The 24,385-nt window shown below is 40.0% G+C and overlaps 1 protein-coding gene and 1 pseudogene across 1 annotated transcript in view; one reads left to right on the forward strand and one right to left on the reverse strand.

Moving 5' to 3' along the window:
* Positions 1-24,385, forward strand: part of SPAG16 (sperm associated antigen 16) — an 832,484-nt gene that overhangs the window by 343,256 nt on the left and 464,843 nt on the right. The gene's annotated exons all lie outside the window — the stretch shown is intronic.
* LOC121160565 lies at positions 858-1,630 on the reverse strand (annotated as a pseudogene).

A 24,385-nucleotide genomic window follows, 5' to 3' on the forward strand; every position in this document is an offset into this window, starting at 1 on the left:
AGGCAGGGCCAAGCAGCTAGAAAACATTCAAAATGAAACAGCAAGACACACTTGGACAGCGGCACAAGACAAGGCAGGGAGGAATCCCAAGACGCACAGGAGGCACTCCTACCCCTTGGAGGCCAGGCTCATCCTATATTGATGCAAGGAATGGCTTGCTTTCTGGTGACCACATGGGGGACTATTTGAAACACCACTGGGAACCCCCCAGGGGCTTTTGTTTAGTGCCAGTTTTATGTATGTATATGTACACTCACGTTTTTGTTAAAAGTAAATGTATCACATTAATTTATTTCTGGCTTGACCCCAACCTTCTGGAGCCAGCTCCTCTTAGGTCAGGGAGGAAGTGGAGGGGTTTGTTTTGTGATCACCATGTGGGTTTCTTCACCTTCCACTGGAATGACTAAAGCCCCCATGCTCCTGAGGCAGCACCCTGCCTATGGAAGGGCACAGGGCTGGCTCCTGGGAACACAGTAGCCACTCCTGCTCTCCTCATTGGCCAGCCCTTAGCGTGGCTCCACCCTTTCCCTACTCCAGCAGGCCCTTAGGAAATAGAGCACTCTCACATATGGCCTTTAGATCTCTCAACTGCAGGGATAGAAAGCCCCTCCCTCTGCTTGCACAAGAGCCCCTATGGTTGCTGTGCTGACCAGATACTGTGAAGGGAGTGGTGCAGGAGACGGAATGACTAAGAGGAAAGTAGGGGCCACCAGTCCCCACCTGCAGCTACAACCTAAGGTGCCTACAGATGTGGTCAGTGTGACATGTAGGGGACAGGTGCAGAGGAATGGGTGGGCAGGCAGGCAGGGAGGGAGGTCCCAGGGAGATCCCAGGGAGAGTGGTCTGCCTGCTTGCCTTTACTTCTTGGCCTTGCCCTGGGCAGCGACAGCCTCCATAGCTTTACACACAGTCTTTTTACCCCCGAGGAACTGTATGGGCTTGATGGGCTTCACGTTCTTGTCCAGTTCATAGACAATGGGAATACCGGTGGGCAGGTTCAGCTCCATGATAACCTCTTCAGAGAGACCCTCCAGATGCTGGACAATGCCCGGAAGGCTGTTGCCGTGGGTTACTGTCAGAACCTGTTTGCCCTCCTTGATCTGGGGTATGATCTGTTCATTCCAAAAGGGCAAGCTTCTGGCAATGGTTTCCTTCAGGCTCTCACAGGAAGGCAGCTGATCTTCAGTGAGGTCTGTATATCTGTGATCCTTACTGATGTTCCTGTAGAAGGGGTGGCCAGGCTCCATGGGTGGTGGGGGGACATCATAGGAACGCCTCCAGATCTTAACCTGGGCCTCACCGTACTTGGTAGCAGTTTCTGCTTTATTGAGGCCAGTTAGACCACCATAGTGCTGCTCGTTGAGATGCCAGGTCCTCACAACGGGCAGCCACATCTGGTCAATGGCATCCAGCACTGTCCTGAGGGTCCGAATGGCTCTTTTCTGCACTGAGGTGAAGTAGATGCCCAGTTCATAGCCGGCATCTCACAGAACCTGCCCACTGCACTTGGCCTCCTCGTGGCCCACAGGCCCACAGGGCGCAGGTCAGTGTCGCACCAGCCACTGAAGTGGTTCTCTAGGTTCCAGGTACTCTTGTCGTGCTGGAACAGAACCAGCTTGTAGGTGGCCATGGCGGCGACTAGAAGAAGATGCAGTGCCAACAGAGATTCCAAGTATCTTGAAGAATAAAAATCAAACTGGAGGAATCACAATGCCAGATCTCAAGACAGACTACAGGGCAGCGGTTACCAAAGCAGTCTAGCACTGTTACATAAACAGAGAACATCAATGGAACAGAAGAGAAACACCAGAAGAAAGCCCTCACATGTATAGCCAAATAATCTTTGACAAGAAAACAAAACAATCCAGAGGAAAAGCCCCATACTTGAACAAATACTGTTGGGACAATGCATAGCTGCTTGCAGAAGTAAAAAGCAAGACCCACACCTGCCACATTATTAAAAAATCAGCTCTAAATGGTTCACGGTTCTAAACATACAGCCAGAATCCATCAAACTATCAAAGGTAAGGCATATAAAGCACTCTCCAAGATAAAGAAATGGGCAGTCTTAGAAAAGACATCAGGTGGTCAAATCCCAAATCAGCGAATGGGACTACATAGAACTAAAAAGCTTCTGTAAAGCAAAGGACATGATCAACAAAGTGAAAAAACAACCAATGCAATAGGAGAAAATTTTGGCCCATTACATGACTGATAGGGGACTAATATCCAGGATGTACAAAGAGCTTCAGAAACCCAGTGACAGCAAAACAACCCTGTGACAAAATGGGTGAAAGAAATGAACAGACATTTTTAAAAGAACAAACCTAAACAGCTAATAGACATATGAAAAGATGTTCAGGCTCTCTAGCAGTCAGGGAGATACAAGTAAAACCACACTGAAATTTCACCTAAATCCAGTGAGGTTGTCCTACATTTAGAACTCTACTAACAACACCTGCTGGCATGGATGTGGGGAGAAAGGTACCCTCCTTCACAGCTGGGAGTGTAGGTTAGCACAACCACTATGGAAGTCAGTATGGAGAATGCTTAGAGAACTGAAAATAAACCTGCCACATGACCCAGCTATCCCATTTCTGGGAATATATCCATAAGAAATGAAAACTGTATATGAGAAAGGGATCTGTAATCTTATATTTACAGCAGCACAATCAACAATAGCAAAGACGTGGAAACAACCCAGATACAAGTCGAAAGAGAAGTGGATAAAACTGTGGTACATCTACTCAATGGAATACCACTCAGCTATTAAAAATAAATTTCTGCCATTTGCAACCAAATAAACCCAGCCAGAGACCATTATGTTCAGTGAAATAAATTCCAGAAGGACAAATACCATATGTCTTCTGATATAAGACAACCTTAGTGCAAATTGTAAGATCAACAGATCTTTCAATACTGTTTTTGCTGCCACTCATGGGTTTTGATAGTTTTGCTTTTGCTTTCATTTCTTCAAAGCAGTTTATTAAATTCTTCCCTGACTTACATGGTAGTATCATTTCTTTCAAAGTTTTGTTTTGTTTTGTTTTTACATTTCTTCATCAACCCATTGGTTATTCAGTCGCATGTTAATAAACTCCATGGTGTTGTAAAAATTGTTTTAAGCTTATTCCTGTTTTTTGTTTTAATGGCTTTTCACTTAAGGGAATGTATAGGAACTAATAGACTAGCATATCCAGATATGAAGATATAATGCAGTATGCATCTCTACTTCCAAAGGAAGGATGGACTCCCAATGAAACTGTTGGATATATCTTGAAAATAAGATGCTGAAATTTTCTAGTGTCTGTACCCACAATGTAAGGATACACTTAAATAGCAGAATTATGGACTTTTTATGGCTTATGAAGGGCTATTGTTATAATAATATGGGGGAAATTAGTGGTGGGGAGGGAATTCCCAGAGCCTATGGAATTGTATCCTAAGATTAAAAATTGAGCAAAAAGCAAAATTGACAACAGAAAAGTGTGCTTGAGAGAAGGAGACACTGTTGGGGAGCATGAGTGTTCAACTCCACTGTATTTCACTTCCCAGATAATCTTATTACTAACTCAATCCTGGTTTCCTGTATGGGTGGCAGCAACCCAAATACTTGAACTGCCACTTACTGCCTCTTGCCTTGTGAATTCTTTGGAAGCTGGCATGTGAAATGGAAAACTGTAACTCTTCTGCCATTTGCTTGACTTTCTCTTACGTTTAACAGGGAAATGTGAAGTATTTCTATTTTCTCTGTTCGTGGAGTTGCTTTCAATCTACTTGCAGTGTTTCTGAAGAGGGAATGACCTTGTTGGTGAAAGATGGCAGGGAAATATGTTTTAAGTTTGAGTGTATCTGAATATCTCCTGAATAGTGTGGAGACAAGTAGTGGGAAAAGAGGGCAGTTAGAAAGATTGGGTAATGTGAAAGTATTATAGATTTCCTCATCATTTTTCCTATGATAAGCTTTCATCTGAGAATTTCTGCGAAATCATTTTACTGAAAAATGAAAACCAAGTGCACATGTCTTATAGCTGTACACATGAAGTTCAGGTTCTAATCATGATCTTGTACATCTCAGTAATTTTCTAAGATTGCCAGTTTCTACATTTTCTCAGATGATGTGAGAAAGAACAGATTTTTTTTTTTTTGAGACAAGTTAAAACAAGCACCTACCTTGATTTTCAAGACAAAGGCAATAATGAATGCTTTTAATATTGTGCTAGAGAAGTAACATCCAATTCCCTAAGAGGAATAACATTAAGAATACTTATGATTTTACAAAAGAAGCAAAGGTGTTAAGGATACAGTATAAAACTGATTATTCAGTTTAATTTGTACATTTTTCAAATGATGAATTATTCAGACTCTTTCCTGCTTTTTTTTTTACATCTTCATGTGTTCCTTTTAGTTTTGTTATCGCTTATAGAAAAAAAAAAGTGGCCAAAAAATGCAAAATAAAACAGCTGAGGTTACTGTAAAATAATAATTTTGATAATTTTAATTTTAATTTTTAAGCCCTATTGGCGTGACTTTCTGGTAATGCAGGATGGAGAAGCAAGAGGCGATCACATGATGAGAGAGGGTGGCTAGCCTTGCCTGGGCTCAACTTGCCTTTGATAAAGGACACTCTTGGGAGAACTCACTTTCAAGGGCATGCCTCCAGTGACTAAAGATCTCTGCCCATAGGAGAATAACACATTTGATTGTTTCTCCTTTTAAACTCTGAACTTCATAAGGGTCAAAGAATCCCATGTTTCATGGCCCTACTCATTGGAGCATCACAGTGTCTGATGCAAACAGCTCTAGTTACCCTTGGGGTTGATTCGGTGAATATCTGAAATTGGCCTTCTAAGTTTTAATAGTTTAATTGATCATTATTTTTCTATTTTCATCCTCACACTCATTACACCAAAAATAATTTTAGTGTCTGCTAAACATCTTAAATGAATTTGTAGTCTTTATCTCATGGATGATATTCCAGGTTTACTAATGCAAAGCAATATTTTGTTTTCTATATTAAATCAGAATGTATGAAGGAGGCCTGTAACATTATGTGTAAATAGAAACAGAATTTGGAGTGAATTGGGTAATTGCAAATGAAAGTAGATAGCTTGCAAGTAGGACGGGTCATGTGATTGTTCACTTGGGAACTGATGGCAGTCACCTAAAATATAGACAGGTTACAAATCAGACTCAAATAATTAAGATTCTCCTTGTTCATAATAAATAGAAAAGGGAGACAAAATGGTGTGACTAAGATTTGATGGTTTTGATGACAACTGAAGGAATTATTACATGAAAAGTAATCACAAAACAGTTAATGTAATAGTGCTTGCTGGTGAATAGCGCTGGCTGGCTAATGTGTGGGTCGGTAATGGAATGGGATGGACCAGGCAGAGCCAAGCAAAACATAGCTCACATGCAAAAATAGACATCAGTATGGAGCACAAGACTTGGCAAGCTAGGCTCTTACACCTACTGGTCTGCATGAGCCAGGGACTCTAGGCTCAGCATCTAAGGCAAAGGGCAAGACAGGTGAGGGGCTATTACCAAACTGATTTAGAGCAACCACTGGCATGTGCATGATCTGTGGCTGGGAACAAGCCTGGTTGGGGAGCTAAGGGAACACCCTAGATTGGATTGTGGTTCCCACTGAGGAGTGCAAGGGCTGGAGTGGGGGCTGTGTTCTGGTCTGGATATGGCTGCAGTCTCCCTTGGCACAAGTATGGACTGGTACTGGATGCACCAAGCTGGGCTAGACTCCAGCACCATCTGGTGCTATGGAGGACTGAGGTAGATGTAGGATGAACTACGCGAGGTCCCTGCCCCTACTGAGCCATGTGTGAGCTGTGTTTGGGTATGAACAAGCCTTGGCTGGGCTGAAACACCCAACAATAAGAACCAGAATAGGTTGAAGGACAGTCAGGAAAGGTCAGTGTTCCTGCAGGGACAGGAGGTGGACTGAGTAGGGCTGGCTCACAGACCCACCAATATGTGCAAAATCTGGCATTGGGAGAGTTCTGATAGAGGAGCCTGGACAACTCCCTGGCAGGATGCAGTCCCTGCAGGTAAGCACAAGAAGCGCGATAAGGAACAGTCCAGACCAGGCCAGGGAAAGGTAACCACTGGCATACAAATGGCACAGGTCGGAGCAGACCAGGGTGAACCAGTTCACATCACCTGCTGATGAATTGGAGCACCAGAACAGTGTGGGTCAGGCCAGGTATGGTTGCTACACATACCAATACATATTACAGCTGGGCTAGGGTACATGCTGGGCTGGAATAGACTAATCCTCACCAGCTGGAATTGGGGGTGGGACAGGCCAGGCTATAGCACCCACTAGCAAATGCCGACATGAGGCGGGCCATGCCAGACAGGGACGCAGTGCTAGCAGGAACCAGGGAGGGAGGGGGAAAAGCTGATGGGGGAATGTGGAGGGCCCCTGTGCTGAACACCTCACCCATTGGAGAGCATGAGTTGGGATGGGAGTAGACCAGACTGGGCAGGGCTACAACACCTGTGGGCCTCATGTGAGCCGGATCAGGAAAGAGCCAGGCTTGGTTGGTTGACTGTTCTGGTGCAAACATAAAGCAGAATGGGTGAGGATTAGAGGTTTCGTTGGGCTGTGTGGCAGCATGAGATAGCAAATGCTGGCACTGGTGGCTATCTGTCAAGTTAAACTACAAGAACCATCCAGAAAGTGCATGATCCGGGAGTGGGAGTGGCCTAGGAGGGAAATAGTGGGCACCTCCCTGTTGGGTTACCACTTCCACTGGAGAACATGTAAACCAGGTCTGGGGCAGGGGTAGCTTGACAGAATGGCACACACCAGCATGTGTGTGGGCTGGATAGTGGAGTCGGTTGGGCTGAACTAAGCTTCAATGGCCATTGACATGTATGAGAGCTGATTGGGATGTGGAACAGACTGGACTAGTCTGTACATACTGGCAAGCATGGGATCTAGGGCAGGGGGGCGTGCCTGATGGAGGATTTAATGGATTGCTCTGACTAGGCTGCAGCTCCCACTGGTTTATGTGAGGGCTAAGTATATGCTGGGCAGAATTGGGTTCTGCAGTCCAGCCCATTGGTTCATGTAAAAGACAAGGCTGGAAACAGAACTGACCCAGCAATTGCAACCACCAGCTGATTGGGGCGATGGAGTATGCCTGGGCCCTGTACTTGCAAGTACACACAAGAATTTGGTCTGGGATCATGTCAGATAAAGTCTCTTTGGGGATCTCCCCCAGTCGAACTACTAGACTGAGAACCCCAAACATGAAGAGATGTGCAGGTTCCATGGTCTGCTATGGAGTACAAATGCCAGAGCCACGCCTCCTCAGAGGGTCAGACGGAGCAGTGGACAGCGTAATCAGGTGCACATGGAGGATATGGCAAGTTAAACTACTATTGGGACCTGCAGAGGATACCTGGTACCACAGTAGAGGACAGAACAAATCAATCAACTACCCCAGCCATATATTGGCAGTGAAAAACTGGGCAAACTGAGATTCTAAGATGAACTATGTCAATCAGTGGATTCTGCAGTGACTTCATCATGCTTGGAAGGGTGAGATTGGCAGCAATTCATAACTGTTGAACTATCAAAACCACTATCCGGGACCCTCAGAGCATGCCCCACGCTGGGGACCTGGGATCGGTGGGAGGCTGGGTGGGGCTTCTCCCTTTTTCTCCCCATTTACCCCAGATAGAGAAAAAAAAGAATGTGGAAATAATAGTTTTACCTACTTTCCAGTAGCCCTTGAACCTTTGTGCCCTAATTAACAATGTAAAGATTGTCAGAAATAAAGCAAAAATGAAAAAATGTCTTTTAAACTTTTTTAGAAATTTTACATGAAAGGCAGAGATACTTCCAAATAAAACTTAGGATATCTCTTCCTCTTCTCTATCTAGGCCACTCCAAATGCCTGCAATAATGGGTTAGTTAGCCAGGTCCAAACAAGGAGCCAGGACCTGAGAACCTACTCTGGGTCTCTCACCTGGATGGCGGGCACCCAGCTGTCTGAGCTATCTCCTACTGCCTTCCAGTGTATCCACTAGCTGGAAGCTAAGGTCTGCATATGACATGGCACCACAACGCAGGCACTTCAGTTTGTGGCATGAATATCTGAGACAAACTCTGAACCACTGTGAAGGAAACCTGTCCCTTATGCTTCTGTTGGCCATTATACTGTCCAACATAGTAAGCTGGACTTTGTACTATGTGCTAGCCTCTGCCAAGTTACTGTGTAGAATCAAGAGGCAAAGCCTCATGGGAGGTTAAGAAATCTCTGAAGCTAGGTGATGTCAACGTTGCAATGGGAATTTCCTGTTACTGGGTGATAGATTTGCAACTGTTGCTGAAGGACTGTGCTCTTATAATAATATGGAGGAAAACAGGTGGTAGAATGAGAGATTGGAAAGGGAAATCCCTGTGCCTGTGGAACCATATCATGAAAAATTAAAAGAATAAAGAAAAATCTATGTATACATAAATTATGTAAGCAGAGTTGGATAATTATCAGTAATACTGTGGGATAGAGTTATCCTGAGGCATAGAAATAAAAGTGATGCTGTCAGATCACTTCTAGCCCTTCCATTCTGTGATTGTCTATATGTAATTGTATGTAACCTTTCAGATTTAAGTGAATGGGCCAAATATAAAAACACAATAGAATGTCTCCACACAAATGAACTGACTCATGGTTCAAACTGGTTTTTAATAATATCTTTATAGAACTGATTAGTTCTATAAAGGCATAGTTAAAAGCCAGGTTTTATTCTGTCAGGTTATATAATCACTTGGTATGTTAATTATTAACATTTTTGGACTGCTATAAATTGTTGCATACATAAAATAAGGAGAAATTACCAGGTTTTGTGTGCCATGTGCTTGGTTGATGTTACACTGATAGTTCCTTTGTTCAAATGAGGCAGTTTTTATATGCTCAGTCTGTGAACAGCAATGCCCTGGGCAACTAGAGGGAAGAGTGTCATGTTAAAACACCCGTAAAGACTGAGACTTGTCAAGTGAAAGATGATACTTGCAATCTGAAAGATTACACTGATTGCTTGGTGAGTCTTGATTTATTTCCCCAATATCAATAATGCACACAATTTTTGGCTTGTGCCACCAGATGGCAGAAGTAGGTATTATTTAGATAGAAGTTTTGTTCAGAAATACTCAATATTTTTGCTTAATTAGAATAAATCAAAGATGATCTGGGTGGTTTTTTTTAAGATTTAATTTATTTGAATGACAGAGTTAGGGAGTAGGAAAAATAGAATCTTCCATCTGCTGGTTCACGCATCAGATGGCTACAACAGCCAGCTTAAGGCAGTACTAAAGCCAGTAAACCTATAGCTTCTTTGAGGCCTCCCATGTGAGTAGAAAGGACAAGGTACTTGAACCATCTTTTGCTCCTTTTCTAGGCCAGTAGCAGGGAGTTAGATTAAAGTGGAGCCCATGTGCAGGGCCAGCATCACAAGTGGAGGTTTAACCTACTATTCAACAATGTCACCCACCTCTCCCTACCACCCCTTGCGATTTTCTTCCTGAAACAATTTTGGTAATGAGAATGATGAAAATTCAGTTAAAAATAAAACATAAAATTAAATGTACATTAATTTTTAAAGTATTCTCTTAGAGGGGTAGTTTTCAGTCTTCTAAGAAATTCCCACTGACATTTTTCACATGTGAAATTAATTTTGTGATACTTTATATAAATCCTGTATCCTTCTGAATATGATCAGTGGAGAGGGCTGAGTTTTAAAATAATCAGCCTTCTGAACTGCTATCCAAAGAATTGTATAAAGTTGAGATAAGATACAGATGACTTTAAAAAGAATTACAAGTATTACAAGCAGTATACAAAGCATCACTTGTGGATTAACATAAAATTACCTAAGTTTAATACATTTTAAAAATCTGTTTACCTAGATTCAAGACACGTTTATGAAGACTTTAAATGATGCACAGGATTCTTTAAGAAATAGTAAATGCTGTTAACTAGGGAGTGTTTTGAAAGATCAAGGATGCATTAGCTCCTTGGTCTTTGGGAAGCTTTAACTCCTTTTCTTATGAAACTGAATTTTTTCATGATACTTGATTCAGTCCTTTAAGAATTCCACTTTCTCATATCCTAACTCTTTAATTCTCCACATCTGAGTTGTCTTAACTTACCCCTGGCCGTGGAAATGTCCATATCTAAAAAGTTTGGTGGGAGTCGCTTGTAAATATCTTGTTTGCCAACCAGTTATTGTTTTTGGTCTAAAATTTCAGCAGCATGTGCATCAAAGTGAAGTGTGCTTTTTCTTCCTAATATGTTCTCTGCCCTTGACTTCTGTGACTCCACACTGCTAAGTCGTTCCTGTATTTCCTTTCAGTCTGTATGGGGTGAGTGAGTAGGATTCTGGCCTATATGCCTTCCTTCCCTCACCCCCACCTTCAGATGTCAGATCAGTGGGCCACTATTTCTCCCTCAAGAATGTTTTTCTCTGTTGTCTTTCCATCTCACTTTAATTGTATACGTGAAATGAAGCCCCCCCACCACATGCCTAACCTGCGCACTTCCTCCATTCACCTCCAGATCTATATCCACCTGCCTCCCTACTAAAGGCTTTATTCCCTTTTTTAAACATATTAGTTATTGGAAAAGTGGAGTTGGAGTAAGAATTTTGATCTGCTGATCCTTTCCCGAGATAGTGACAACAGTCAGCACTGAGCAAGGCTAAACCTGAAAGCCTGGGACTCTACCCAGGACTCTGACAGCGTGGCAACCATTTTAGTTGGGGCATCTGCTCTACTGCCTTCCAAGGCAAATAAGCGGGGACCTGGATCGGAAGTGAAACAGCCAGGACTCCAACCAGTACACACCTGTGGTGTCACATTGCAGGTGGCAGTGTCACAACACCAACCCATGTGTTGCCTTTCCTCATGGCTTGACGAAGCGAGTATACTAGGCTAATTTCTTGAAACATGCTTCATTTTCAGGTAAAGGTGCCAAAAACAGGATAAGCTAAAAAATCATTAGTGCAAATAAGAAAATATAACTGCCGAGGGACTAAACTATCATTAGTCTCACTCAGAAGTGTGACATTTATAAGACTTTCCAAATATGTTTTTGCTTAGGGCAGTAACCACTGTACAGCTGCTGTATACCTTAATTTATGGAGTGGATATCTCAAGGCCAAAAAGAAACTTGAGCCAATTTGTATTCACGTGTTATGTATTATGTGCATGTGTTAATTCATAAACGTGCTTGAAATGAATTTTTGGTTTGTACTCACAGCTTGATAGTGGACAACTTGTCAAGGTGAATGTGCCTGTAGGCAAATATATTATTTATTGTTCTGTTATGCCTGGACCAGGAAACTGCCCAAAAGGTGACATCCCCACATGAGTAACTGGTGACCAGTGTTACATCTTCATGCCAGATTTCTTATGCAAATGAAAACACACTGCAGCACAGATTCAATTTTTATTTGAATCAAAATGCATGGAAGAATAAAATATTAGCTATGTCATCTAAAGCTGTGAAGTTAAAGATTGATTTATTGATGGAGCCTTTCCTTTGAGTAGGAAGCTGTTCCTTTGAGCAGGGAAAGTATTAAAAATACGTTCCGACTGTGTGCCAACTATTGCTTCTAAGACAGCCAATACCCACAGAGCCGTGGAACATATTCATGGGAATGTAGAGACAAATATGAAAAAAAAAAACTTCATGAGTTAACAATGTTATTGTTTTCTTTAGTTAATAAAACAGATTTTGTTCAGTCAAGGTGTATTGTGGAACTTGAGAGTAGCTCTTGGGAATGCTGACATCAGAGGTAAGACTGTGGTTGCTGAACAGGTGTCAGTTTAGAAAATAATTTGTCAATTAAAACTTCATACTGCAGGAACTCTAAATGGAAATGTTCCAAGGCAGACTCTAGGAAAGAGAATAAGACTGTAGCAGGAATCTTGCAAACAAGATGCAATTAGAGATGCGGAAACAGACTGGATAATGTAGGGATGTTTAATTCTCAAGTAAAAATCATTAAAGTGTTTAAAGAACATTAGAGTATGATGTGACAGAATGTGATATATGGCTTATTACATGGACCAACGGACACAAACCTGAAACTAAGAGGATATCTTAGTGGATGTAAGAGAGAGATTTTTTTTTTTAAGATTTGCTCTTTTTTTATTGAAAAGTCCAATGTACAGAGCGGAGAGGCAGAGAAGTTTTTCTGTCTCCTGGGTCACTTCCCAAGTGGTTGCAACAGATGGAGCTGAGCCAATCCAAAGCTGGGAGCCAGGAGATTCTTCCAGGACTCCAACACAGGTGCAGGGTCCCAAGGCATTGGGCCGTCCTTGACTGCTTTCCCAGGTCACAAGCAGGGAGCTGGATGGAAAGTGGGACATGAACAGATTCCCATATGAGATTCTTGCCCAGTACATGCAAGGCGAGGACCTTAGCCACTAGGCTATGGTGCTGGGCCTGAGATATACATTTTCTTAAAGTGTCCAATTGCAGGAAACACAGATATTCCACTTAACTAGAGTAGACAGCAAGGTCTAAGTAGTATGCTTTTGCTTTTCATTCTATATTACTGGATTGCAAAGAGAAAATCTTAATGCATGCTATTTAAAATAAAGGAGAATGCAGACAAGCAGATATAGAAAAGTAACTGCTGGTACAAGATCGTAAATTGAGGTATCCAGTTAAATCCCAGCAGTGTTGCCTGTTGGTATACAAGATGTATGCTTTTAGAGCTGACTCAGTATTGTGAGGGGAATCTGAACAAATTTCACAATCAGAATTTAATGGTAAAGCCTTTTTTTTGTAGAAAGGAAAACTTGCACATCTTAGATGAGAGAGAGATTATTACTCTCTGAAGAGGCTTGCCTGGACATCAGTTGTGTCCATTTTAGCAGAAAAATTCCATATTTTGGCAAGTCTTCCTGTCAACAGAACAAGCGAGAGAAGTGCCAGTTTCACTAGGGCCATAGATTTTTGATTGTCTTTTGGCATCAAGCAGTGTAGAGCTAGTGCATCAGACAATTCTTGAGGGACTCTTTGGTTCACTCTACCTAAAGAGGGAAACCACTGATTCTGCTAGTAATTGGAGTTGATCATACAGCACAAGGAGAAGAAGGAATGCACCCAGGACCTGATATAACAGCTCAGAAAGAGAAAACGTGCTCTATCCTAGGCTGCTGGTGGGGTAATGATGGGTAAGTGCCAGAAAAGCGAAAATTAAGAAATGATGTTCTCAATTTTCTCAGTGTGATAGGCAAAAAAGTCAGTTTCTGAGAATAAGAAGAGTTGCATCTGGGACTTTGAAGGGCGCAGTGGGGGTTTAGAATTACTGAGAAAGAACTGAGGGAAAAAGTGAAAAAAAATGATAAGCAGTGCTGAGGATGCAGGTGAGGCCAGTTTATCTGGAGAGGCAGGAGTTTTCAGTTTTAGGACATTGATATGTATGCACTGATGTATATATGTGCATGCTTTCTTCTGATAAAGTTTAGCCTCTCTGTGTTGATACCATGAAACGGGATACAGGAATTAACTATGATCCTTTTCCAGGTGTATGTGAGTGAAGAATGGAACCCAGGAGATTGAAGCTGACTAGAGATCAGTTTGTATGCTTAACTGGACTTCACAGCATCACCACTTAGAAAGGATAGACACCACTAGGCGACTGATAGGTCAGGGGAAGAGGATTCATTTTGTACATTTAAGAAATCCCGTGGATCTAAGCATGAGAACAAGACAAACTAGGTTAGTTGAAAGCTTTGTTTTCAGACTGTGGAGTGCCGGAGTTTACAGTGTTTTTGGGCAGGACCATTTGAGGTGAGAGCTATCGATTTTGAATCTAACCTCTCCTGACAATAACGCAGACATTAACAAGGTCCAGGATTTTTAGTTAGAGGGAGCTGGTAACTCATGCTCATGAATTCTGAAATATTTTATAAGTGGCAACTCTGATGGGGAAAATAAAAGAGAATATGAAGTATACCAAATTACAAGAAATATAAGATTTACTGAGAAATTAGTTGATGCAAATGACAAGGGAAGGTCTGCATGTCACGGAAGAGTGAGTCTTCCATTAAGGAGATACATCATAAGAGTAGACAATTATATAAGAGGATAATGTTGCACCCTTCCTTTCTAAATCTGCATACGCAGATGTGGGAATATGTTTTCCTCCTGAAAGGAACCAGTAGATGAGGAAAGAGTCTAAAGATATAGAGAACACTTCAGAAGAGCTTGTGAGAAGGAAACTAAAATAGCATAAGCAACAGAGCAAAACATAGCAAAAGCATGAGGATTGTCTAGAAGTGCAGGTGTTTAGTTTGGCAGTTGATTATAAGATGGGGATTTTTGACTAACTGTACTTGGACACATATATTCTCACAGACTCATATTCTGGTATCAAGTTACATTGATTGGCTACAGAAATTGCTGAGGGTCTCGGGTGATATCTGGCTTTATGTGTAAAATACGGGAGTGACATCATTTCACAGTTGTGGTCAGGGCCTTCTTTTGCAAAGTAGTTTTAGTATGGAGGGTGACTAAACCCCAGTGTTACCGGGACTGCTGTGAGGTTTGAAGAGCAGCTGGTTGGTCTTGGCGCTGCATCTGCGTGATACAGAAAGAGCAGTAATATTAACACTAGCACATTGTAGAAATCTCATTCACATATTGGCATTTATTACATTTGAAAAGTAAGCAATAGTTCATGCATGTACTTTTAACAATAAGTAAAGCATGCTTCCATTGTCAATTCCTACATTTGTGCTTATTTTTTAAAGACTTCTCTCTTGCTTTAATAGTATAAATGCCATTTAATACATGTCTCTTAAATGCAAAATATCTTTCATTTACTAATGACTATAATTAAGGTATGCGTTTTCTAAAAGACCAGTAATTAGGTTCTATAATAAACATACCATACTAATCATTCGCTGTGACAGATAAAGCACGGCAAGATGAGGTTTGTTTCTTTTACTGTTGGCCTCCATTTTCATTCTCTTCCAGAACTTTTCAACGACATTTATGTGTGTTTGCATTGATTCCATTCAGAAGACAGTGGAGATCCTGAATATTAGTGACGAGGGTCAAGGGGCTCACTGGAAATAAGCCAGGAGTTTTCCTCTTGTTTTTTTCTCTACCTTCCCATGCAGCTTCTATATTCCTTCACTTTTTTTTTAAGATTTACTTATTTTTATTGGAAAGTCAGATATACAGAGAGGAGGAGAGAGAGAAAGGAAGATTTTCCTTCCACTGATTCACTCTCCAAGCAGCCACAATGGCTGGAGTTGAGCCTATCTGAAACCAGGAGCCTATTCCGGGTCTCCCTTGCAGGTGCAGGGTCCCAAGGCTTTGGGCAGTCCTCAACTGCTTTCCCAGTTCACAAACAGGGAGCTGGACTGGAAATGGGAAGTATCCATATGGGATTCTGGCACGTGCAAGGTGAGGACTTTAGCTGCAAGGCTACTGTGCCGAGCCCATTTCCTTCACTTTTCATTGCCAATAGGCAAGGAAATATAATGAAAATTGTAGAGGTTGGAATACAACGACAGGACAGGGGCACATGTCCTAGCTGTCTTTCTAGAAGGAAATGCAGTCTCCCCAGCTGTGGCATGTAGTCAGTTGTGTGGTTGAGAACTGAAATTGTTTCCCTTGATAATTTATTGTGTTTTTTTGTTTGTGTTTTTGATTGTCTCTACTTTCAGTCAGAATTGCTAGTACAACTGCAGAGAGATTCCAGTATGGTAAGCAGTCGGGCAGGCCAGGCTGTGAAGGGATCAGTACTAGAAACTCCACTGAGGAAGCTGGATGATATGAACAGACTTAGCTGCAGATTTCTGAAAGAAATTCAGGCAAGCAGAAAGTATACAAAGAGATACTACTAAATCCTGCTTTCAGGGCGAGGGAAGGAATAGATTCCAACAAGAACCAAAAAAATGGACATTACAGAAGTTGGAATTCCAGTGTAGGGGAGATTTAGGTTGCCAAGAAATCAGTTTGCAGCTGTTGCAAACTTAGTCAATAACTATAAAAGCAAAATAGTCTCGGGTAGTGAGATGACCAAGATTCTTAGCACTGTACATCCAGGGAGGGCACCAAGGAAGAAGGGAAGGACTGAAAGACTAGAAGGAGTATGCAGTCACTTGGTAATATGTCCATTTGGAACCAGAGGGTTTTTTTTCTCTTTAAGATTTATTTATTTATATTGAAAAGTCGGATATACAGAGATGAGGAGAGCCAGAGAGGAAGATCTTCTGTTAGATGATTCACTCCCCAAGTGACCGCAATGGCCAGTGCTGTGCTGATCTGAAGCCAGAAGCTTCTTTCAGATCTCCCACTTGGATGCAGGGTCCCAAATATCTGGCCACCGAGTCACGGCACCAAATATCTTCTATCCGAGTCACAGCACCAAATATCGGGGTCCCTCTTCCCGCGAGCAAGACCCTGATACAGTAAAGATTCTTTGAAAAGTTTATTGAGTAAGACTTCAAGCGTTGTGGCAAAATGAAAGCAGTTACAGCACTTGTAAGATTTATTACAGTAAAGCAAAAGCAGCCTAGCGCTAGCTAGCAATAGCCTTGAAGTGATAGCGAGAGCTCTAGCTCTAGCCTAGCCTTGAAGGTGCCTGGGAGAATCTCTTTGGGCCGTCCTCGACTGCTGTGCTAGGCCACAAGCAGGGAGCTGGATGCGAAGCAGGGCTGCCAGGGTTATAACCAGTACCCATATGGGATTCTGGTGGATTTAGCCGCTAGGCCACCACACCAGGCACTGGATGCAGAGTTTTAAGGCCTAAATTGTACTGAGTTGCTCAGACATGAAACCGAAGGGTGACTTAATAGGACAATTTCCCTTTGATATAGGCGTATTTTAGACACTGGGGACTAAATTGACTCAGCTGTAGGTTACTGAGCAGATACAAGGACAGGAAATTAATAAAATATCTATAAATGTGGGAAAAATGGTTAGTGATTACCTGGTTTCAGAGAGATGTTTGTAGCTAGGGTGCACAGGAGTTCATGGGGTTTGAGAATAAAGTAGTTTATTGTATATTTTGGCCTCGAAGCATTTGGGGATTGTTTTCTCTCTCCTGATATCTGAAACACGTAATGTGTCAATAGTTTCACTGCTGCTTAACCTAATGGCAAATTTTGATCCACTGGTTTACTCATTCGTAAAGTATGTATTATGTTTTCCTTTAATTATATGTAACGAGGCAAATCCTGTCATCCTACTAGGAAACTGGGATGAGTCTTGAAACACAAAACATGTCTTATCTCTTTGTATTACCTCTTATGTTTTAACATTTTGAATTGTAAGTAGAATGAAAAGAGATCATGATATCTGTTGGTTGTAAAAAGCCAAAATTGGAATTTTTAAAATATGGGAAAACTTTCATTTTGCAATCTGAAAATGCATAGACAAAGTTTATAACATTGACTGCATTTTATGACTTAAAAATTTCTTTGAGAAGTTCTGCTTCACCCTAAAAGTAGGCAATCAGACATACACTGGGTTACACATTGACCTGCATACTGTAGCCCATTCAATTCCCAGCTGCTTTACTTATAATCAAGATCTCTTGGGAAAGCAATAGAAGCTTGCTCAAAGCTAAAGCTGTTGCTCCCTACCCAGCAGACCTGAATGGAGTCAGTTACTCTTTCCTCCAATGCCCCACCCCATTACTCTAACTCCAATGATAATAAACTACAAAGTCCTACCTTTGCTTAGAGTCACTAAGAATTGTGTGCCAAAGAGATACTTGTCTTAAAAGAGATGTAGGGCACACAAGGTAAACACATTTAAGACCACCCTTAAGTTTTAACAAGTTATGAAAAAAATATTACTATTTCTTAAAGGTCAAGTGTAGGCTCGTGTGGTGGGATAGAATAGAACTCACTAGGAATACCAGGTCAAGTGGATCAGTAGCTACTTACCAGATTATTTCTATGGTCTTTTGCTACAAGAAAAATTTTAGACAAGTTGGAGATTTAAGAAAGTCCCTTCAGTTGTGCATAGGCAAACTAAATAAAGTCCAGGCTCATCTTTCAATGAAGTAGAAGCTTGCCTTTTTCTTAAAAAAAAAAAAAAAAAAAAGGAGAGAGAACCCACTTGTGCTGGCTTGGCAAATGTCAGCTGCCACTGGAGAACAGATGGAAGCAAAAGCTGTCTGTCAGAGAGTGAGAGAGGACCAAGAGAGATGCTGAGTTGCAGGTCGCTGTACTGGTCAGCAGTGGAGAACTGCTGCTCCTGGAGAGAGGTGGGAGGCTCACTCCCAATGATGAGAAGCCCCTGTCCAATAAGACACACAGCAGAAGGTACTTCTGGAGAGGAAGAAGGGGGATACTGGCAAGTTCAAATCTTAAATCTTACACACAAAGGCCTAAGATTGAGCTTAGAGCAGCAGTTTAGTCATGAATCTTGGCTGAACAAGATACAAAGAGAAGGAGTGGGCACTGATTTGAAAGGAGTTGACAGATTTTAAAAGGATTGGCTGATGAAATTATAAGAGTCAAATCCTAACATTTTAAATCAATTTGGAAGGATGGAATTTTAATGATGTGCCTTGAAGGGGGTAAAATAGTATCTCAGTGAGTTAAAATCCTCTGACTTTGGAAATTTTACACAAGCTAACTCTCATATGATTCAGAAACAATCTGCTGCTGTGTGTCCTAATTCCCAGGTGAAGGTTAACCTAGATTACAGTCATTCTGGTCTCCTCTTCCAAGAGCCCTGTCATTACTCAGCTGTCTTCATAGTTCATTTGTAATGCCTAGATCAGTACGTCATTACCTTAGGATGATCACAAAGTAAATGCCTTTTTTTAAAGTTAGACTTGCTATATGTTAGTTATTAAGTACGGTAATTTATGTATTGACACTGATATCAACAATGCACTTGCAATATTTTTTCAAATGAATAAACTGAAATTGAAGACTATAACATTGTTTTGATCAAAAATGCAATTATATGTTTATTGGAACAAAGAATTAGTAAAATCACATGTTTTAAGAAGGTTTTATTAAAACTAGCGTAGAAATATGCATATAATAATGGCTAGGCAGGTTTTCACAAAGTAAAACAATCGCAGGAAATAGAACACTAGCAGCACTGAAATCCCTTGATACTTTTTTTTTTTAAGTTGGACCATTTGATAAAATGTAGCTATAAACATTCTTGTGCTTTTGTTGTTATTACAACATGTTGACATTTGTTTTAATGAAAAAGTGTTTATTTCAAAAGTTGGAGGCATAAGGGAAGAGGAGAAAGAGAAAATCTTCATTTACTTATTTGCTTTTGGAGTACCTGCAATAACCAGAAGCGGGGTAGCATAAAGCCAGAAACCCTGAACACAATTCACGTGTCCAAACTTCCTTGAGCCATCATCAGCTCCCCGCCAGAGTGCCCACTTACAAGGAGCTGGAATGGAGGGTGTGACTGAGACTCAAAGAGAGGCACTCTACTAGGAGATGTAAACCTTTTGAACTGTAGCTTGTTGTAACAAATGTCTGTTCCCAAATGCTTAGTAATTATACTTATCAGAATGCAATGGCCGAATAACATGATATGCATAATTTCAGCTTTTCACAAAGTAGATTTCTCCTGAATGAGTGTTATATTTATAGTAGTTTGAAGTACTAAATTTTCAATATTATCAGTTGATGATTACAAACAATTATATTGCTCACTTGCTTGACATGCTAAAGATACTTATGCCAATCTCCAGAGCAGCATATTTAATGTCTTTGTGTAACAGAAAGATAGCCATCATGCAGACTCAAATACATAATTACTAAGACATACCATTTTCTTGGCCTCTAGTGGCACTTTACTTTGACAACACATGATCATAAGGCTATGTTTGCAGTTTAAAAATCTGCCTATTTCCATATTTCCTCATTCCACAAAATGTTATCACTGACCTTGCAGTAAATGGAGTTGTCAGAATTTCACTTGAAAAGTCTGGTATTGCTGTGATTAATGCTCTAGAAATGTGATGAAGGACTTACTTGACTACCAGCAATCATCAGTAGTCAAACATAGTTGTAAGGACTCCTTCGCTGTCTACGGACACACCACCCTGAACGTGCCCAGTCTCGTCTGATCTTGGAAGGACTCCTTCCCTGGCAGCGACAGTGAGATCTGCCGAAGTTTTTGAGAAAGGATTTTCTCATTAATCCCGGGTCTTTAGAGGAGTATGAACCAAAAAATGCATCATTTTTCTGCATGTTTGTTTATTTGAAATACAATGATCTTCCATTTGCTAGTTTATGTCTTGAATACTCAGGGTGGCTGGGTCTTTGTTAGGACAAGGTCAGAAACCTAGAATTCAATTCAGATCTCCCGCTTTGGTGGTAGGGACCCAAGTGTTGAAGCTCTCGCCTGGTGCTCAGTAGAGTGTGTATTATTAGCAGGAACCTGGAATCTGAAGCAGTCAGGACTGTAACACAGGCAGTCTGATTGTGAACCAAAGGATTGCCCCATAAGTATTCATGATTTTCAAGAATAATTGATTGCAGGGCTTCTAATAGTTCCTATTTATTACTTGATAGTGTAACTTGAAAATATTCTGATACACATTTCCATCTACTTATCTATATTTTGTGTTATATTTCGGTGTCAATTTATTTTTAGAGAAGCAGGAAACATACAAGGTACAGAATTGTAGACAAGATAATCACACAAAAAGTGCCTTTGCCATCCACGCAGTTGACAAAGCTCCATACATCATGTGAAGACATGAAGACACAAGCATGCATGGATACATGAATGTACATTCTACTCTCTGTACATTCATATAAAAAATACTGTTTGTCCTGTTTCAGTGAAGGTCTTCATGAGATGAATGCATGGAAAATACAAATCAAATAGATGATATATGTAAACATGTATATGTGTGTATTTATGTATACTAGATGAACTGCAAAATGGACACTCGTATACTAGGAAGTGAAGAGATATTGCATGCATCTCCCAAAGGAAAGGACTCTCAATGAAACTGTTTAATAGGACGTTCGTTTTTTGTTTTGTTTTGTTTTACCATTTTCTATACCTGCAATGCCATGCTACACTTCAATAGCAGAATGTTGAACTTGTAATTGTTGCAGAATGACTATACTTTTATAATATCGGTCGGGGGGGACATACTTGGAGTAGTGAGGGGAGAACGGAAAGGTAGGAAGGAGGGGGAAGAGTAGGAGGAATTGCAATATCAACAAAACCATGTCATAGAAACTAATATTAACAAAGGTGAATGCGGTAGATTTCTTTGTAAGATAGTGCTGTGAAGTATATCAGGATATTGAAGATGTTGCCCTCACTCCAGTGGTCCTTTCTTAAAGCATGTCTTGTTGCAGTGTAGCAGCAGAACTGGAATCGTAATCGGGCATTTCTTTGTGTATCTGTTTCCTGGGAAAAGCTATTCAGTGAATCACACAGACATGTTAGGAAGTTTTCAAGTCATCCCTGGCAAAGCTGAAGTGATTCTGTGCATGGAAGTGGCACTGAACACTTGCTAGCTTCACTTTCTGACATGTTAGCTTATTTATTTGCTATTGACAATGATCCTTTTCACAAAAAGAATGGGATTATTTCTTTTTCACATTCGTGTTCTCAGCTCAGATGTTTGATTAATACTTGTCTTCTCAGTGAATAAATGAACCTTTAATGAAATTAATCTTGAGAATAGAACCTGCTTTTTTATTCACTTACTCTTTTCAAAAGTAATTAGGCTCTTTCATACTTGGTAACCTTTGGCAGGATTTTTAAAAAATATATCAGATCATATAAATTCCTTGGTAAACTTGTATTTTTGATGTGCTTTATAGATCTGAAGCTTGACCAGGGTGATTTGATGAGAGGTCGGCTTCTATACGAATGGGTGTTTAAAGTGTTATTTCCTTTTTCATACACTTGAAAAAAACCTTGACAGAAAGTGTAATCTTGGTTTGCTGAGTATATCCTGGGACTTTCTGAGAATATTATTGAATAGTTTATGTTCATTTATGTCTGTGGTAGAAATAGGATAGTAAGAACTCCTAAGTAAATTACCTTAAATTCACTATGTGAATTTAATGCCGGTTTAGTCATATAACATTATATAGATTTATGGCTTTTAAATAATTTGATATAAATCATGTGACTTTTATATAGATTTTATTAGATTATACAACTGATATACATACCTATTTTTAATATCCTTGCATTTTGGATCTTTAATTAAAGTTAAATGACCCATTACTAATATTATATTGTTAATACAATTTCTAATTGTCTAAAACTGGTATTATCAACTTCAGTTTGATTAGTTCATTTTTCCTGTATACATAATGAATTTAATCTTACATTCAGATCATTGTTAAATGTGTATTAAGGGCCCTTCTGAGGAAGGATCTGGGCTTAGATGTGATATAGAATTCTTTTTTGAATTCTAATAAATTTAAACCATCTTTTTTTCTTTGTTAAATGTATCTATGTTGAGTTTCCTACAAAAAGACTATCAATAATTGGAGTTATATTTTGTGTTTTTATTAACTCATGAATTTTTAATAGGTTGTTGAAAATGTCTTACATTTTTCTCAGTCATATTGTTTTCTATTTTGTGTTTATGTTTCATGCAAAGTATTGACTTTATTTTCTAATTTATGCTTTACTGGTTTCATGCTTTTTTTTTTTTCTTAATTCTGCATTAAACTAAGAAGTTTACAGTTTCTAATTCTACTGGGGCTTAACTTAATGCTTATGTGTGTGCCTGCCACATGAGGCTCAGACTGGTTGCTTGGGCCCTGGCTCAGGCCTTAAAGCCCCATCCATTGCAGGTATTTGTGAAAAGAGGTCGACCCCTGTGTTGAAGACTTCTCTCTCTCCCACTTTTTCAAAAAAAAAAATGTCCCCAAAATTTACTGTCAATTCTTAATGATAAAATTTAAAATTTTACCTTCTCATTATAAACAGTGATTAGACTTACATTGTTACTTGTAATACTTTTTATCAGTAATTTGTAAAATGTACATTCAAAATTTCAAAATCATTTGTCTTCTGTATTCAATTTTTGGAAGCATACCTATACATTAACTCACCTTATTTGGTTTTATTGAGTTTTCCCAGTAACCTGCTACTCTTTTTATACTACAAATTTCCTGAACCAGAGTAAAGTATGATTCATATTTTATTGACATATTTTGTGCTTGTTTTTAAATGTATTTATGGTAAGAGCAATATTTTCTTTTCCCAAATTTATTATTTCATGATACAGTTCAATAGAAAATGAGATTTCCCTTACCCCCTCCCCACAAGCAGTTCACTGCACTAATTTCCCCATATTATTACAATAGTATAGTTCTTTAAAAACAATCATAAATCATGGGCAATGGCAGGGGGTCCAGCATCCTATTGTCAAGATATATTTAACCATTTAATTGGAAGTCCATCTTTGAACTGGAAGTAGAGATGCATACTGCACTGTATAGTTTCAAATGAAAAGACACAAAATAAAATCAACAACAGGAAGAAAAACAGAAATTTACGATGCGAGGAAATTAAATAGCAGGTTACTTAATGAATAATGTGTCACTGAAGAAATGAAAATCAAGAACCTTCTTGAAGAAAATGATACTACAGTATGACCTAAAAGTCAATGAAGAATTTAATATAACACAAAAAAGTATTTTTGAAGAAATGAAAATAGAAACAAAAAACATCGAAAGCTATGAGATTGTTTTTGCTGATCTTTGTTGGTGAGATGTGTCTCTTGTAGGCAAAACATAGATGGGTTTTGTTTCGTGAACCAGTCTACTAATCTGACATTTCATTGAGTTAAGCAATATATGTTCAAGAAAATATGAATAGATGGTAATTTCATCTTGTCACTTAAGCAATGAGTTGTTAATAGCTTGATTTAGTCCTCTGTTATTTTACTGGGGTGTCCTTTGCATTTGCCTTTGGTTTTGGTGGGCACTATTCCATTTCTCTGCCAAGACAACATCCTTAAGTATTTGCAGGGCAGGTTTGGAAAAGGTATATTCTTTGAGTTTTTCTTTACTGTGGAGGAATTTTATTTCACTTTCAAAGACAAAGGAAAGTTTTGCTGGGTATGTTATTCTAGGGCAGCGTGTTTTTCCTTTCAGAATCTGGAATATGTAACATATTTTCTTCTGGCCTGTAGAGTTTCCTTTGAGAGGTGAGCTGTGTATCTAATTGTCATTCCACTATATGTCAAGTGATTTTTGTTCCCACATGTACGTTTAAGGATCTTTTCCTTATGTTTGACTGAAAAAAGTTTGATTATCATGTGTCGTGGTGAAGATTGCTTTAGGTCAACCCTGTTGGGAGTTCTGTGTCCCTCCAGTATTCTGTTTCCCAATTCTTTC

This window comes from Ochotona curzoniae, unplaced genomic scaffold (genome assembly GCF_017591425.1).
Source record: "Ochotona curzoniae isolate NIBS_2020 unplaced genomic scaffold, NIBS_Ocur_1.0 contig_4514, whole genome shotgun sequence".
Taxonomy (NCBI): domain Eukaryota; kingdom Metazoa; phylum Chordata; class Mammalia; order Lagomorpha; family Ochotonidae; genus Ochotona; species Ochotona curzoniae.